This window comes from Lepidochelys olivacea (assembly GCF_965140295.1).
Source record: "Lepidochelys olivacea isolate rLepOli2 genome assembly, chromosome: 1".
In the NCBI taxonomy this organism is placed as follows: domain Eukaryota; kingdom Metazoa; phylum Chordata; order Testudines; family Cheloniidae; genus Lepidochelys; species Lepidochelys olivacea.
The window spans coordinates 118,732,560-118,748,256 of NC_140411.1; positions in this window are offsets into that span (position 1 = coordinate 118,732,560).

Sequence of the window (15,697 nt, forward strand, 5' to 3'; positions counted from 1 at the left end):
TCCCCGCCCCCCGCCTCGTGGGGACAGATTATTGCTTAAAAAGCTCTCTCTTTTACAAATCTCCTCGCTGGTTGCAAGAAAAACAGAAGAATAACCTCTATACTTTCCTGTGATTTGTTTTATAGACAGGGCAGATTTCAATGACTTCTACCCTTAAAGAAAAGGGTGAATTATCCCACTGTTCATTTATTAAATTCATGAGGTGGTGTACTTCAGTTTCCCTTCTTGTACAACAGACCAGGTTTGTAATGGCTTCTCTGCTGTGCCAAGCTTTAAGTTTATTCACCGGTAATAGCTGAGAGTATTACTACGAGATCTCTGAACATGAGATTTATTTTCAATTACCATTTTTAGCTTGCTTAAAATTTTTCCTCAAAAATCACACACATTATACATTGTTACAAGGTTACTCACTAGCATTTATTTCAAGGTTTAACATTGTGACAGTCTAATTACTCAGAGCCACTTCAAGGCTCCTCCTTTCTGACTTTGCTTCTTTTGTACATTTCACCCTTGCTTTCTGCTTTTTTCCTCATTCTCTTTTAACTGTTTGTGCCCCTCCTGCAGTACTTAGCTGCTATTTATAATACTAAAATAATATTTAATAACATAATAAAAAAAAGGATCCAGAATCTCTCTCCATTTTCCCAGTTGTGGCTGCCTCTGCCATGGCCAATTCTTTGGTCCTCATTTAAAAAGATATTAAACTTTATAAACACATGGAAGTACCCAAAGGGTTAAATGCTAAATACCAAAGCCACATCACACTAGCTGGCCATGTCTGGCTAAATGGTCTGTCAATGTTGCAACTTTAGATGCGAGATTCAAATGGAGTTTTAGTGGCATCATTTTTTTTATTTAAAAACAAAACAAAACAAACCCAATTTATCTTAAACCTACAAACAGGATTTTACAAACCATGAGCGTTGGTTTAGGTCCTTAAAACCTTGCATAATTACACAAAAATATTTACACACACAAATTATTTTTTGTCTAATATCCCTTCCACTGCTCTAATTAGTTTTTTCATAATACTGTATCCAGATTACTTTCCCATTTTGTATAATCGAAGGCAGTCAAGTTAAGTTCCAATAAAAACCCTACACACACCCATCCACCTATTTTTATATATATACATACATACATACATACACACACACACGCGCACACACACACACCTAGTGATTTTGATTACAAACTATTCCTGTGGGAAAAGGGCCCATTTTCCTCAGAATAGTTGTAAAGACTTCTGGGGATAACACCTAGTGGTAGCAGTAGCCACTCTACCTGACCCCCTTGTATAATTTGTTTAACTACCACGATCTTTTTTATAGATCAGTCCTTCACGTCATTAGCTCTTTGTCTGTTTACTAAGCCTTTCATTCATAACTCCAAAAGAGCAGTTCCGGGCAGGCCACCATAATCCAAGACATTCCATTTCCTCTTATTGACATGACAAAGTTTGTTTTGCACAGATAATCCTTGACCGCTCATAACCTTAAGTCCTTGCTTCAGCTGCCAGCACACAACTAACGTACTCATGTCAAGCATACAGCATTTATACTAGGCCCATATGGCCTATAGCATATTACAACATGTACATCACAACACAATCAGTCCTTTTCAAACTCAGCCATTTCAAAATTCTGTTCTCAGTAGGTTTGTATTATGGGTACAAGCTTTTAAAAAAATAATAATAAAATTCCTCAATAAAGTAATTGGTTACATTTTGGTTGTCTCCCTTTGTTACTAGAATTCTTATCTATTGAAAAGTGGTGTCATTTTATTAGTGGAAATATACAGAATATCAGTTCTTCTTCAAGTAGTGTCCCTATGGGTGCTCCACTTTAGGTGTCTGTGTGCCTCTGCACCTCTAATCGGAGACTTTTGGTAGCAGTGTCCTGTTGAGCCCACGCACGTGCTCTCCCTCCCTGGTGGTCTGCCTGGAGGCTATTTAGCACTGCACAGGGGAACCCCCCTCACTTCCTTCTCTACTGCCTTTGGCCTCTGAGGGAATGAGCAGTTGTCCCTTCCTTATCTGTGTCATTAGCATAAGTAGTATTTGTTTTAAAAAGAAAAGGAGTACTAATGGCACCTTAGAGACTAACCAATTTATCTGAGCATAAATAAATATGCTCACTTCATCGGATGCATACTGTGGAAACTGCACGAAAGCTCACGAAAGCTTATGCTCAAATAAATTGGTTAGTCTCTAAGGTGCCACAAGTACTCCTTTCCTTTTTGCGAATACAGACTAACACAGCTGTTACTCTGAAACCTGTATCTGTTTTGTTACCTTTGTTCTCCCTAAAAGTACTCAGGCTAGTGTTTTGTTTTATTTTATTCCTTTGGTTTAAAAAGAAAGGAGAAAAAGGAAAAGAACTTCACTTTCCTTCCCTGTCTGGGGGCATGCCCCCTCCCCTCCCCCAGGCATCTAGTAGACTTATAATTATTTTCTTTTTCAGTTAAAAAAAAAAAGTAAAGAGAATGTTCTTCTGCATATTCCTCCCTGCTAGAGGATGACACCCCCTGCCCAGGGGCTTGCCTGGCTCTCTCTGCTCCAAGCGGTGCCTCTCCTGCCAGGAGTCAGTTCCTGTAATAGCCAGACACTCACTGTGCCTGGGAGACCCTCACGGAAGTGCTTTACCTGCCACACCTAAAACTGCAGCCTCACAGGAGCTGAAGTAAAAATTCCTCCAGATAGAGAAACACTTCATTCAGTCTGCAGGGGACTCCGGCGGGTGGTGACCCCGGATCATCCCCGGAGCCTTCACTTCCAAAGGGGTCGAGTGGTGAAGAGGAGAAGAGCGAGAAAAAGAAGAAGTCACCAGCAGACTCCCCCTGGAAAGGCTCCTCAGAGCAACGGGCCAGCCAGCGGGGTGTTCCCCAGTGCAGCCATCTGGGAAGGACAATACCAGCAGAGCAACCTCCTGCTGTGAGCTCAGCTGCCGCTCCCGTGGGGCACCGAAGCTCTGGAAGCTGAAACCTGAGAAGGGGTTTCCTGCTGTGAGCTCTGCCCTGCTCTGAGCTCTGCTCTCCCCACGGACAAGGGGCTTCTGTGAGCTCTGTGCTGCTCTGAGCTCTACTCTGGGCAACTAGAAAAGGAGGACTTGTGGCACCTTAGAGACTAGCCAATTTATTTGAGCATAAGCTTTCGTGAGCTACAGCTCACTTCATCGGATGCATTCTGTGGAAAATACAGTGGGGAGATTTATATACCCAGAGAACATGAAACAATGGGTGTTACCATACACACTGTAAGGAGAGTGATCAGGTAAGGTGAGCTATTACCAGAGGGGGAATCTTTTGTAGTGATAATCGAGGTGGGCCATTTCCAGCAGTTGATGAACAGTGGGGGGGGGGGGGGGAATAAACGTGGGGAAGTAGTTTTACTTTGTTTAATGACACATCCACTCCCAGTCTCTATTCAAGCCTGGGCAAGTACTGCACGGAGTGGGCACAGTTACCGTACCATCTCTAAAAGAGCGACACAGAGAAGCCCTGCTGTCAGCTCTGCTTCCGCATCCACACACCAGAAGCTTCCACAGTCATGCTATGAGGAAAGGGGTACCTAAGGAGAGGGGACAGTTACCGTACCATCTCTAAAAGAGCGGCATAGAGAAACTCTTTGGTACCAGATGCAACAAAACTCCCATCTAGGAAGTGTTCTGCACCTTCCCAACCATTGATACCGACTACAGACACTCCTCTGGGGTTCCAGATGAGCCCATGGTAACACAGGTATTCTGATACTCTGGAGACCTGTGGCCTCAGTACCCAGGGAGAGACAATTACCATACCATCTCTAAAAAAGTGGCACCAACAAACTTTTTGTACTGGGCAAAACCCTCATTGAGGGAGTGCTCTGCCCAACTATCGGTACTGACAATGTACCACGGACCCTCCTCTGTGGTACCAAATGAATCCATGGTACTGCATGAGCTCTGGTACCCTGGAGACCTGATGACTGGGGAAGAACCACAATCCCCATTACTTGGTACCAAGACCCCGGTATCGAGCACATCCCAGCATCCAGAATCGTTCTTAGCACTGGACTGTATACTGCCAATACCCCAGTCAGCAGCACCCTTACCCACTGACAAATCTGACACTGGCCAGGAGGAGACAATTCCCTGGCCCCTCAAGGGTCATCCCCAATTCCAGCACGCCAACCGCCCGTGCCTGCCTTCCTGCCTCTCCCTCCCAAGGCCATATTGTAACTCTTTGGGTATATACACACACATGGCGCGACTGTCTCCGGTGTCTCTCAGGAAGAGTCCACCAGATGGTTTGCTACAGTCTGGCACCTGAGCCAGGACAGGAGAAAGCTTTTTCAGAACAGGAAAGAAGGGGGAAGGGGGAAAGGGAAAAAAAAAACACCTGAAGAGGAAGCTACCTCTTCAGCACACTTCTCCTCATCTCTCCTAGATGAGACTGTGCTGCCCACCCCTCATCACTAGGTGAAGATTTAAGAACTTTCTGGATCTTACCAAGAGGGTGGCAGACGAGCTGCAGATTCCCTTACAGGAGGTGGCAAATACACATCACAAGTTGGTGGAAATTCTGCACACTACCTTCTCATCTAGAACTGTCCTCCCAATTAATGAGCAGATTCTAGATCCTACCAAAATCATCTGGCAGAGCCAGCCTCCATCGCACCAACCAGCAACAGAGTGTAAACAAAAACAACTCTACATCTCTACCCAAAGAGGCAGACTTTGTTTTCAACATCCGCAACCCAACTCCATCATAGTGGATGTGGTTAATGCAGGAAGCAAGCAACATAATGCCAAGTCAACTCCATATGATCAGGCTTCGCAAGACGGTGTATTCATCAACAACATTACTGTTTAGAGTCATAAATTACCAAACTGTCATGGTCTAAACAATTTTGTTAATCTTGGGAAACCCAGAATGTTTCTGAAACATTACTGGAAACACAAAAAGAACAGATTCAGACCATTCTTAGAAAAGGTCAGTTAATAGCCAGACCAGTCCTAGAGACAGCACTGGATGTAGCTGTTACAGCTGCCCGCCCAGTCTCCATCACAGTGGTACTGAGGTAGGTTGTGGGGTTGTTTCTTTTTTGTTCACTACACTTCTTTAGATTGCCCAAAGAGCTACAGACTTCCAATTTGAAGGGCCAAACTCTTTGCGGAGAAGACAGATTTTCTCTCCACATCCTGAAGGATTCTTGGACCTCACTACACTCCTTAGGAATCCATACTGTGGAACAGAAGAGAAGATATACCTCTCAACCACACCACAGATCACAAATCTTCTTAATACTCACCATCTCTGCGCTGTTATGAGCCACAGTGTAAGAGGCCCAGGGCTCAAAAGTGAAAACAGTCTGCACCCCAGTCCACGACCTCTCAAACTGCCTCTTATAAGCACTTTGATGAGCTGGCCAGGGGCCTGAACAATGATACCTTACGGCATCAGCTGCCATCTATACACCTGTCACACCACTCAGAAGTCATCTTACCTTACTTCACAGCAGTTAGGACCAGCTCTAGAGCAAAGAGATTGATTTCTAACCCTGAACTTACAGGGTGCCTACTTCCATATCTCAATACAACTATCGTACAGGAGATTTCCTACTGCTTACCTTTGGGGCAGGATCATTATAGGTACAGACTGCTCCACACAGGGTAGTCTCCAAGGTTCACTTCATTGTAGTGGCATACTAACCCTGATACAGTGACTGGACTTTATCAGCACCAACCGATGCAGTACAAGCAAGAGTGCTCCTCTCACTACCCACATTCACCACCCTGGGACACGTCTCCCTAATATCCCTATACAACAACAAGGTTCAGGACAAATGGCCTTACACATAAATGACCTTCCATATCACTCTTTTGGGGCTAGGGGCTGTCAGGAGTGCCGGTGCACAAACTCTGCCTGTCATCAAAAACAACACACAAAGGTTATGATGGACTTAATGTGACCTGTACGTTTTGTATGAGCTGCCAGATCTCCCTCCCTCTGCAAGACAGCATTCAAACTTTGGAATTGATGCACCCATCACAATGTGCTCATCTCTGCTGTCTGGTCTACAAGGGATACAGAACGGGATAACCAACAGTCTCCATTGGAATTTTCTCACAACAATAAGTGTATACTGAATTAACAGGTGCTTCAAGATATAGCCACCCTTTGGGGAAACATTCACTGGCAGTTGCCCTCATCTTCCCAGCGGACAGGGCCCACTTGTATGTCTTTTCCCAGTTTCCTACCCTATCCAAGATTCTGTTTAAAATTCAATGAAACAAAGCGAGAGTTATTGTGATTGCCCCTCTTGACTAAGACAAGTTTGGCTCCCTTACCTGACGCAGATGGCAATATGCCCTCCTGTTCCTCTGACGTCAGCCCATTCCTCACCCGCTCTCTCAAAACAATGGGCTGACCCTTCACCCCAACCCATGGGTCCTCCACCTCCAGGCTTGGATCTTTCTTTCTTCCAAGGCTTAGAAGCAGAATGCTCTGACAAGCTGAAACACACGTTGCACCACAACCACAAGTTGACCACTCCACATACCTATCTACAAAATGGAAATGACTCCAAGTTTGTACTATTCCAAACGGATAGACGCAACCTCATCTTTCCTCCCTCTGATTTTGCACTACATTTTAAACTCTCACTCAGCTCCCTTAAGGTACATCTCATGGCGAAAATGGCTTCCCATTTGGAGTTTGCTCACCCACTAATTTATAGACTCTTTAAGGGCATTGGGACTCTCTTCCCCCCATGTGACACCACCCGCTCCAGCCTCGGACTTTAATCTAGTTCTCAGGGCTTGGACTAGACCTCCCTCCAAGTCCAGGGCAACTTGTTCTCTCTTACACCTGTCCATGACTACAGCATTTCTAATTGCCATTACCTTAGCTAGGCACATAGAAGAAATAGTGGCCCTGGTGGCACACCCATCATTCACAGCCTTTGTCTTTTTTTTTTTTTTAAATAACCTCTAAGGCTATATCCCAAGTTTCTTCCTACTTTTTCTGCACTTTCCATATGAATCAACAGATCCATCTCCCCGTATTTTCCCAAAGCCACATTGTGACAACTGAGAGACAATTGTGCATATGCTAGATATTAGAAAGACATTAGCATTCTACTTGGACAGGATTAAGAACTTCGGGAAATCCCCTAGACTCTTCCTTTTGTCCACAGAAAGATCAAAAAGCTCTGTGATATCTCCTCAAAGACTATGCAAATGGGTCTCTAGTTGCATTAATCACTTAGCAAGGGCGCAATTTGCTTCCGTCCATACGCACTCCATGAGATCAGTTCCTACCTCAACCACATTCATTAGGGATACCCCTATCTCCCCAATCTATAGAGCAATGACCGGGGCCTCTGTCCATACTTTTGCAGAACATTATGCGATTACTGAAGATTTGGCCACTGACACCATCTTCATCTCCACAGTACTCTCTGTAGTAAAAGACTCCGCTCCGAAGTCCCAGCCTCCAGTGGTGGGTACTGCTCTGGAGTCACCTGATGTGGAGCACCCACAGGGACACTACTCGAAGAAGAAGAGGAAGTTACTCACCTTGTGCAGTAACGATGGTTCTTTGAGAAGTATGTCCCTATGGGTGCTCCACAACCCACCCTCCTCCCCTCTACTTCGGAGTTCTCTATAGGGCTCTATGGTAGAGAAGAAAGTGAGGGGGGTTCGCCTGTGCAGTGGTAAATAGCCTCAAGGCAGACCACGAGGGAGAGAGAGCACATGCACGGGCTCAAGTGGACACTGCTACCAAAAATCTCCGATTAGAGGTGCAGGGGCACGCAGACACCTAAAGTGGAGCACCCATAGGGACACACATCTCGAAGAACCATCGTTACTGCACAAGGTAACTTCCTCTTTCTGAGATTCCTCTTCTTGCTGGAGGACTTTGACCTTTGGAAAACCTGGATAGGGATGCCAGAGGTGGGTGAAATCTGACTTACAGGTCTCCCAGTGTCCAGTCTGGGGAAAAGGGAATGGCAATGCTCAACTGGGCATTAAGGTTTAAGAGCTGCATCTGCAGTTTCAGCCTCCATTGATGCCACTGTCCAAGGTCTGATGAAAGTCCTCCAGCTAAGAGAGACTGGCTCCCCACGTTACTAATGTAAAAATAGATTTTATTTATTTTAAGAAAAACACAAGGCTTTACGAAGATATAGATGAAGATAAAATCTTGGAAATGTTTTGATGGGCTACCTCCCCCAGAGAAGCAGGGATTACTTGATTTTGAGGCATTTGGGAGTTCTAGTTGTGTTAGACCATTCTCAATGACAGTACGCCAGGCTATTTTGGACTCACAAAGCTATAGTGTTAAAAGGAAGCCAACCGATGACATTCCACTTTGTACCATTTGGCATTCCCCAGGAACCTGGCCAGTGGAACTGTATGGGCTCAGAAATTTGAGATTTTTTTCCTTTAGTGGTATCCCTAGGGCTGGCACTAGTGCCCCCATAAACCCTGCGCCTATGTGCCAGTATAATGGGTGCTGCTGGCCCCACACCTGCTCAGTTCCTTCTTGCCGGTACTCTGACAGAGGGGAATGAGGGTGGGTCATGGAATGGACATGAGCAACACATCTCAAAGAACAAAAGTTATGAAGTTTCAGTAACCATTTTATCTTCTTTGAGCGCTTGCTCATGTCAATTCCATGCTAGGTGACTCACAAGCAGTATCCCTGAAGGTGGGCTTGGAGCTCATGGACATGTTGACTGCAACACTGCCCTCCCAAAAACTGGCATCATCATGGGCCTGTTGGGTGATGGCATAGTGGGATGCAAAGGTATGAATCAATGACCATGTCGCAGCCCTGCAAGTGTCCTGGATTGGTATCTGTGTGAGGAATGCTGCTGATGAAGTCTGAGCCCTTGTAGAATGGGCTGTTGTGATGGCTGGGGGCAGAACCTTCACCTGATCATAGCAAATGGGGATGCAAGTGGTTATCCAGGACTAGATTCTCTGGGATGACACCAGCAGACCTTTCATCCTGTCCGCTACAAAGAGTTGTGTCAACTTTTGGAAGGGTTTAGTTCTTTCAACATAAAAGGACAGGGGCCATCTATGTCTATGGTATATAGTCAGTGTTCCTCATCAGTTCTGTGAGGCTTTGGGAAGAAGAAAGGCAGAAAAATGTCCTAGTTGTGGTGGAACTGTCACATCACCTTTGGTAGGAAAGCAGGGTGGGGATGCAGCTGGACTTTGTCTTTGAAGAACACCATATGAAGGGGTTCTGAAGTCCAGACTTTGATTTCAGAGAATCCCCTGGCTGAAATAATGGCTTTCCATGAGGGGAGCAGCAGCAAACAAGATGCCAAGGGCTCAAAGGGTGAGCCTTGACAGTACCAGATTTAAGTCCCGTGCGTGAATTGGGTCACAAACATGCGGATAGAGCCTTTCTAAACCCTTGCGGAACCTGATCATCATCTCATGGGAGAAGACTGATCTACCTTGGACTGGAGGATGGAAGGCCGAGATGGCTGCCAAGTAACCAGGAGGTTACTCACCCTGTGCAGTAACTGACGTTCTTCGAGATGAGTGTCCCTGTGGGTGCTCCACTCCAGGTGTTGGTGCGTCCCTGCGCCTTCACTCAGAGATTTTTACAGCAGTACTCGTACCAGGCACGCCTGCACAGAGCCTGCCCCCCCACTCTGAGTGTACCTTAATAGTACGTGTGTGCGACCGGTCTCCTCAGTTCCTTCTCTACAGTGGAGGCTACCCCAACTCCGAAGTAGAGGGGAGGAGGGTAGGTAGTGGAGCATCCACAGGGACATTCATCTCGAAGAATATCAGTTACTGCACAGGGTGAGTAACCTCCTCTTCGAGAGAGAGATGTCCCTGTGGGTGCTCCACTCCAGGCGACTTCAAAGCAGCGTATCTCAAGGAGGTAGGGACTTTGGTAGGAATGCAGAAGATAATACAGCTCTGCCTAATCGTGTATCAGAGAGAGGGCCTTGAGTAAGGGCATAATGCTTAACAAATGTGAGTTCAGAAGTCCAAGTGGCCACCTTACAGATGTCAGCCAGAGGAACTTTGCGTAGAAAAGCCACGGAGGTAGCCACAGATCTAGTGGAGTGAGTTCTGATGCCAGCTGGAGGCGTAATTTTCTTTATTTGGTAGCATAGTCGGATACAGTCAGAAATTCAGTTTGAAAGTCTCTGGGTAGAAATTGGTGCGCTCCTTTGGAGCGCTCCACAATGGAGACAGAGTCTAGAAGAGTTTCTAAAGGGCTTGGTTCTATCCAGATAGAAGGACAAAGCCCTGGGTACATATAATGTATGCTTTGTAAAAAGAAAAGGAGTACCTGTGGCACCTTAGAGACTAACCAATTTATTTGAGCATGAGCTTTCGTGAGCTACAGCTCACTTCATCGGATGCATACCATGGAAACTGCAGCAGACATTATATACACACAGAGATCATGAAACAATACCTCCTCCCACCCCACTGTCCTGCTGGTAATAGCTTATCTAAAGTGATCATCAAGTTGGGCCATTTCCAGCACAAATCCAGGTTTTCTCACCCTCCACCCCCCCACACACAAACTCACTCTCCTGCTGGTAATAGCCCATCCAAAGTGACAACTCTCTTCACAATGTGCATGATAATCAAGGTGGGCCATTTCCTGCACAAATCCAGGTTCTCTCACCCCCTCACCCTCCTCCAAAAACCACACACACAAACTCACTATCCTGCTGGTAATAGCTCATCCAAAGTGACCACTCTCCCTACAATGTGCATGATAATCAAGGTGGGCCATGTCCAGCACAAATCCAGGTTTTCTTACCCCCCCCCTTTTTTTTTCCCCGGGGACACACACACACACACACACACAAACTCACTCTCCTGCTGGCAATAGCTCATCCAAACTGACCACTCTCCAAGTTTAAATCCAAGTTTAACCAGAACGTCTGGGGGGGGGGGTAAGAAAAAAAAGGGGGGGTAAGAAAAAAAGGGGGGGGGGTGAGAAAACCTGGATTTGTGCTGGACATGGCCCACCTTGATTATCATGCACATTGTAGGGAGAGTGGTCACTTTGGATGAGCTATTACCAGCAGGATAGTGAGTTTGTGTGTGTGGTTTTTGGAGGAGGGTGAGGGGGTGAGAGAACCTGGATTTGTGCAGGAAATGGCCCACCTTGATTATCATGCACATTGTGAAGAGAGTTGTCACTTTGGATGGGCTATTACCAGCAGGAGAGTGAGTTTGTGTGTGGGGGGGTGGAGGGTGAGAAAACCTGGATTTGTGCTGGAAATGGCCCAACTTGATGATCACTTTAGATAAGCTATTACCAGCAGGACAGTGGGGTGGGAGGAGGTATTGTTTCATGATCTCTGTGTGTATATAATGTCTGCTGCAGTTTCCACGGTATGCATCCGATGAAGTGAGCTGTAGCTCACGAAAGCTCATGCTCAAATAAATTGGTTAGTCTCTAAGGTGCCACAAGTACTCCTTTTCTTTTTGCGAATACAGACTAACACGGCTGTTACTCTGAAACCTGTATGCTTTGTGGATTCAAAAGAGTTTGCATGTGGTTTAGGAAAGAAGGTTGGTAGGTGTATCGGCTCATTAATGTGGAATGACGAATGCACCTTTGGAAGAAATTTGGGGTGTAGTCAGAGGGTAACCTTGCCTTAAAAAATAGTCGGTGAGTCCGCCATGAGAGCTGCTATTTCTCCTGCACGTCTGGCAGAGGTGATTGCCACTAAGAATGCTGTTTTCATAGAGAGGTGTAAGAGGGAGCAAGTGGCTAGGGGCTCAAATGGTTGTTGAGTTAAGGAGGATAATACTATGTGAAAGTCCCACGGAGGGGTAAGGGGTTTAATGTCCGGGTATAGGGATTGGAGCCCTTTGAGTAAACGCTTGGAGATAAGCAAAAATAGAGGTATCGTCGATCCTGTCATGAAAAGTTGTAAAGCAGCTAAATAGACCTTGATGTAGCTGAAAGGCAGGCCAGATTGCTTAAGGTCTAATAGGTAGTCAAGTATGGGTGGAAGAGGTGCAGAAGTAGGAGGAAGTTGTTTAGTTGAGCACCATTGTGTGAATCGCTTCCACTTTCTGAGATAGGTGATGCAAGTAGATTGTGTTCTACTATTTAGGAGCACTCTTTGAACCTGCTCAGAGCATGCTAGTTCATTTTGGGAGAACCATGTAGGAACCAAGCTTTGAGGTGAAGCATGGACAGGCTGGGGTGAAGAAGTCAGCCATGTTACTGCGATAGGAGGTTTGGAGTGAAGGGCAACGAAATTGGTGGGCGAGTTGACCGTTCTGGTGAGGAATGGAAACCACGGTTGTCTGGGCCACGATGGGGCAATCAGAATGACAGTGGCACGATCTGTTCGTATCTTTGTCAGAACTCTGTGGAGAACCGATATTGGGGGGAAAGCATACATTAAGTGTTGAGCCCATGAGATCAGGAATGCATCTCCTAGGGAATGTTTGCCCAATCCCGCTCTGGAGCAAAATTCGAGACAATTCTTCTCCATAAGCCTCAGTTCCCCAAGCATAAACCCTCAGTAACTATGTTGGCCTTACACAGTATCCGGATTGGCAAACAAAGAAAATATATCTACCAGCTCTAGATGGAGACTACTTCTCTTTCCCCACTCAGGCACTTGGTCTGTCCATCGAAGCAGGACCTTGGTTACCCTAACTTCTGGTTTTAAGATCTTGCAAAGGTCCCTCAAGGCCAGGTCTCGGTTACCCCGATGACTTCTGTCTCACAGTCTCAAACCTCTTCGGATATTAATTGGGGAATTGATCCAAACTGACTAATTTACTTTGCTTAGCACTTATATACCTTTTTGTCCTCAAAGGAATCACATTCCAGAAATATGCCTCAAGCATTTATTACTGGTTTTCTTCACAATTTTGAAGGGATTGCAAAGCGGACACACAAACCAAAGCTCATCCATAATTTACCCTCTCATAAATCATTCAGTTAAGCTCTTAGCATGAGGTTATCCAAAAAGGGTAATTCTGACCCATGTCAGCCATGTTACCAAGCCCACCAATCGCATGATTTTACGTGTTCTTTACTTTGTGGGCTGGTTCCCCTGCTGATATTCCAAAGTTCGATGTTGAAACACACATGCCGATCAAGCTGCTGTTAACCATTCCAGTGTAATTTCAGCACCTCCAGTAGTATTTCACTCCATTTATCTAATGCTAAGAGAATCCTGCTCCCAGAATCCTCTAGTAGGTCCAGATATACCAAGCCATACCAAACTCATGCTTGCCCAATTTATCCCTATCAATCACAGCAATTCATAATAATTTGGCACTGTCTCAACACCTGGGCCATCGTCTCTCTGAGATGCAGACAACTGTCTATACTCAAACTTATTAACTAAACTAATTAAAACTATATACAACAAATTCAAGTCCAAACTATCAGGGTAAGAAAGCCTTTCAATAGCGAGAAGCCATTCCAGCAACTGTCACAGGCGGTAAGAAGGAACAGAGAGGTTGTGGGGCTGGTGGTGCCCCTTATACCGGCGCATAGGTGTGGGGCTCCAGGGGGTGATAGGGCTGTCCCGACGGACATCACTAAGGGAAAAAAAATCTCTGGCAACTGTGCATGAGGTGTGTGCACACCTAGCATGGAATCAACATGAGCAAGCACTTGAAGAAACTGGGATTTTTTAGTTGTCTTCTAGAAGCACCGACCACGTCTGAAAGCACAGTTTCTCCAAGCCTTATGCTGAGTGGGAGATCACCTGTGGTTGTTGGTAGTGCTGCACTGCCAACTGCAGGATCAAACAGAATGACTTTTCCCTGTATAGGGTGGTCAGAAAGCTTTATTTCCTACATAGGTTCAACTTTTAAATAACCACATTAGAAAACAAAGAGTATAAGCGAGGAAGAACCTGTACATTATTCTCCAAAAACTGGTAGAATGCATGGGCCCTTATTAGTTGTAAAGATAGACTTCTCCTTATAGTTAAGTAGTAATCAAAAATCAAAGTGAAGGAGGACTTGTGGCACCTTAGAGACTAACCAATTTATTAGAGCATAAGCTTTCGTGAGCTACAGCTCACTTCCTCAGATGCATATCGTGGAAACTGCAGCAGGCTTTATATATACACAGAGAATATGAAACAATACCTATTCCCACCCCACTGTTCTGCTGGTAATAGCTTATCTAAAGTGATTTCCAGCACAAATCCAGGTTTTCTCACCCTCCACCCCCCCACACAAATTCACTCTCCTGCTGGTGATAGCCCATCCAAAGTGACAACTCTTTACACAATGTGCATGACAATCAAGCTGGGCTATTTCCTGCACAAATCCAGGTTCTCACATCCCCCCCACCCCCATACACACACAAACTCACTCTCCTGCTGGTAATAGCTCATCCAAACTGACCACTCTTCAAGTTAAAATCCAAGTTAAACCAGAACATCTGGGGGGGTAGGAAAAAACAAGAGGAAACAGGCTACCTTGCATAATGACTTAGCCACTCCAAGTCTCTATTTAAGCCTAAATTAATAGTATCCAATTTGCAAATGAATTCCAATTCAGCAGTTTCTCGCTGGAGTCTGGATTTGAAGTTTTTTTGTTTTAAGATAGCGACCTTCATGTCTGTGATTGCGTGACCAGAGAGATTGAAGTGTTCTCCGACTGGTTTATGAATGTTATAATTCTTGACATCTGATTTGTGTCCATTTATTCTTTTACCTGCAGAAGTAAAGAAACAGATTGATAGAGCCAGAAGAGTTCCCAGAAGTTACCTACTACAGGACAGGCCTAACAAAGAAAATAACAGAACGCCACTAGCCGTCACCTTCAGCCCCCAACTAAAACCCCTCCAACGCATTATTAAGGATCTACAACCTATCCTAAAGGATGACCCAACACTCTCACAAATCTTGGGAGACAGGCCAGTCCTTGCCTACAGACAGCCCCGCAACCTGAAGCAAATACTCACCAACAACCACATACCACACAACGGAACCACTAACCCAGGAACTTATCCTTGCAACAAAGCCCGTTGCCAACTGTGCCCACATATCTATTCAGGGGACACCATCACAGGGCCTAATAACATCAGCCACACTATCAGAGGCTCGTTCACCTGCACATCCACCAATGTGATATATGCCATCATGTGCCAGCAATGCCCCTCTGCCATGTACATTGGTCAAACTGGACAGTCTCTACGTAAAAGAATAAATGGACACAAATCAGATGTCAAGAATTATAACATTCATAAACCAGTCGGAGAACACTTCAATCTCTCTGGTCACGCGATCACAGACATGAAGGTCGCTATCTTAAAACAAAAAAACTTCAAATCCAGACTCCAGCGAGAAACTGCTGAATTGGAATTCATTTGCAAATTGGATACTATTAATTTAGGCTTAAATAGAGACTTGGAGTGGCTAAGTCATTATGCAAGGTAGCCTGTTTCCTCTTGTTTTTTCCTACCCCCCCAGATGTTCTGGTTTAACTTGGATTTTAACTTGAAGAGTGGTCAGTTTGGATGAGCTATTACCAGCAGGAGAGTGAGTTTGTGTGTGTATGGGGGTGGGGGGGATGTGAGAACCTGGATTTGTGCAGGAAATAGCCCAGCTTGATTGTCATGCACATTGTGTAAAGAGTTGTCACTTTGGATGGGCTATCACCAGCAGGAGAGTGAATTTGTGTGGGGGGGTGGAGGGTGAGAAAACCTGGATTTGTGCTGG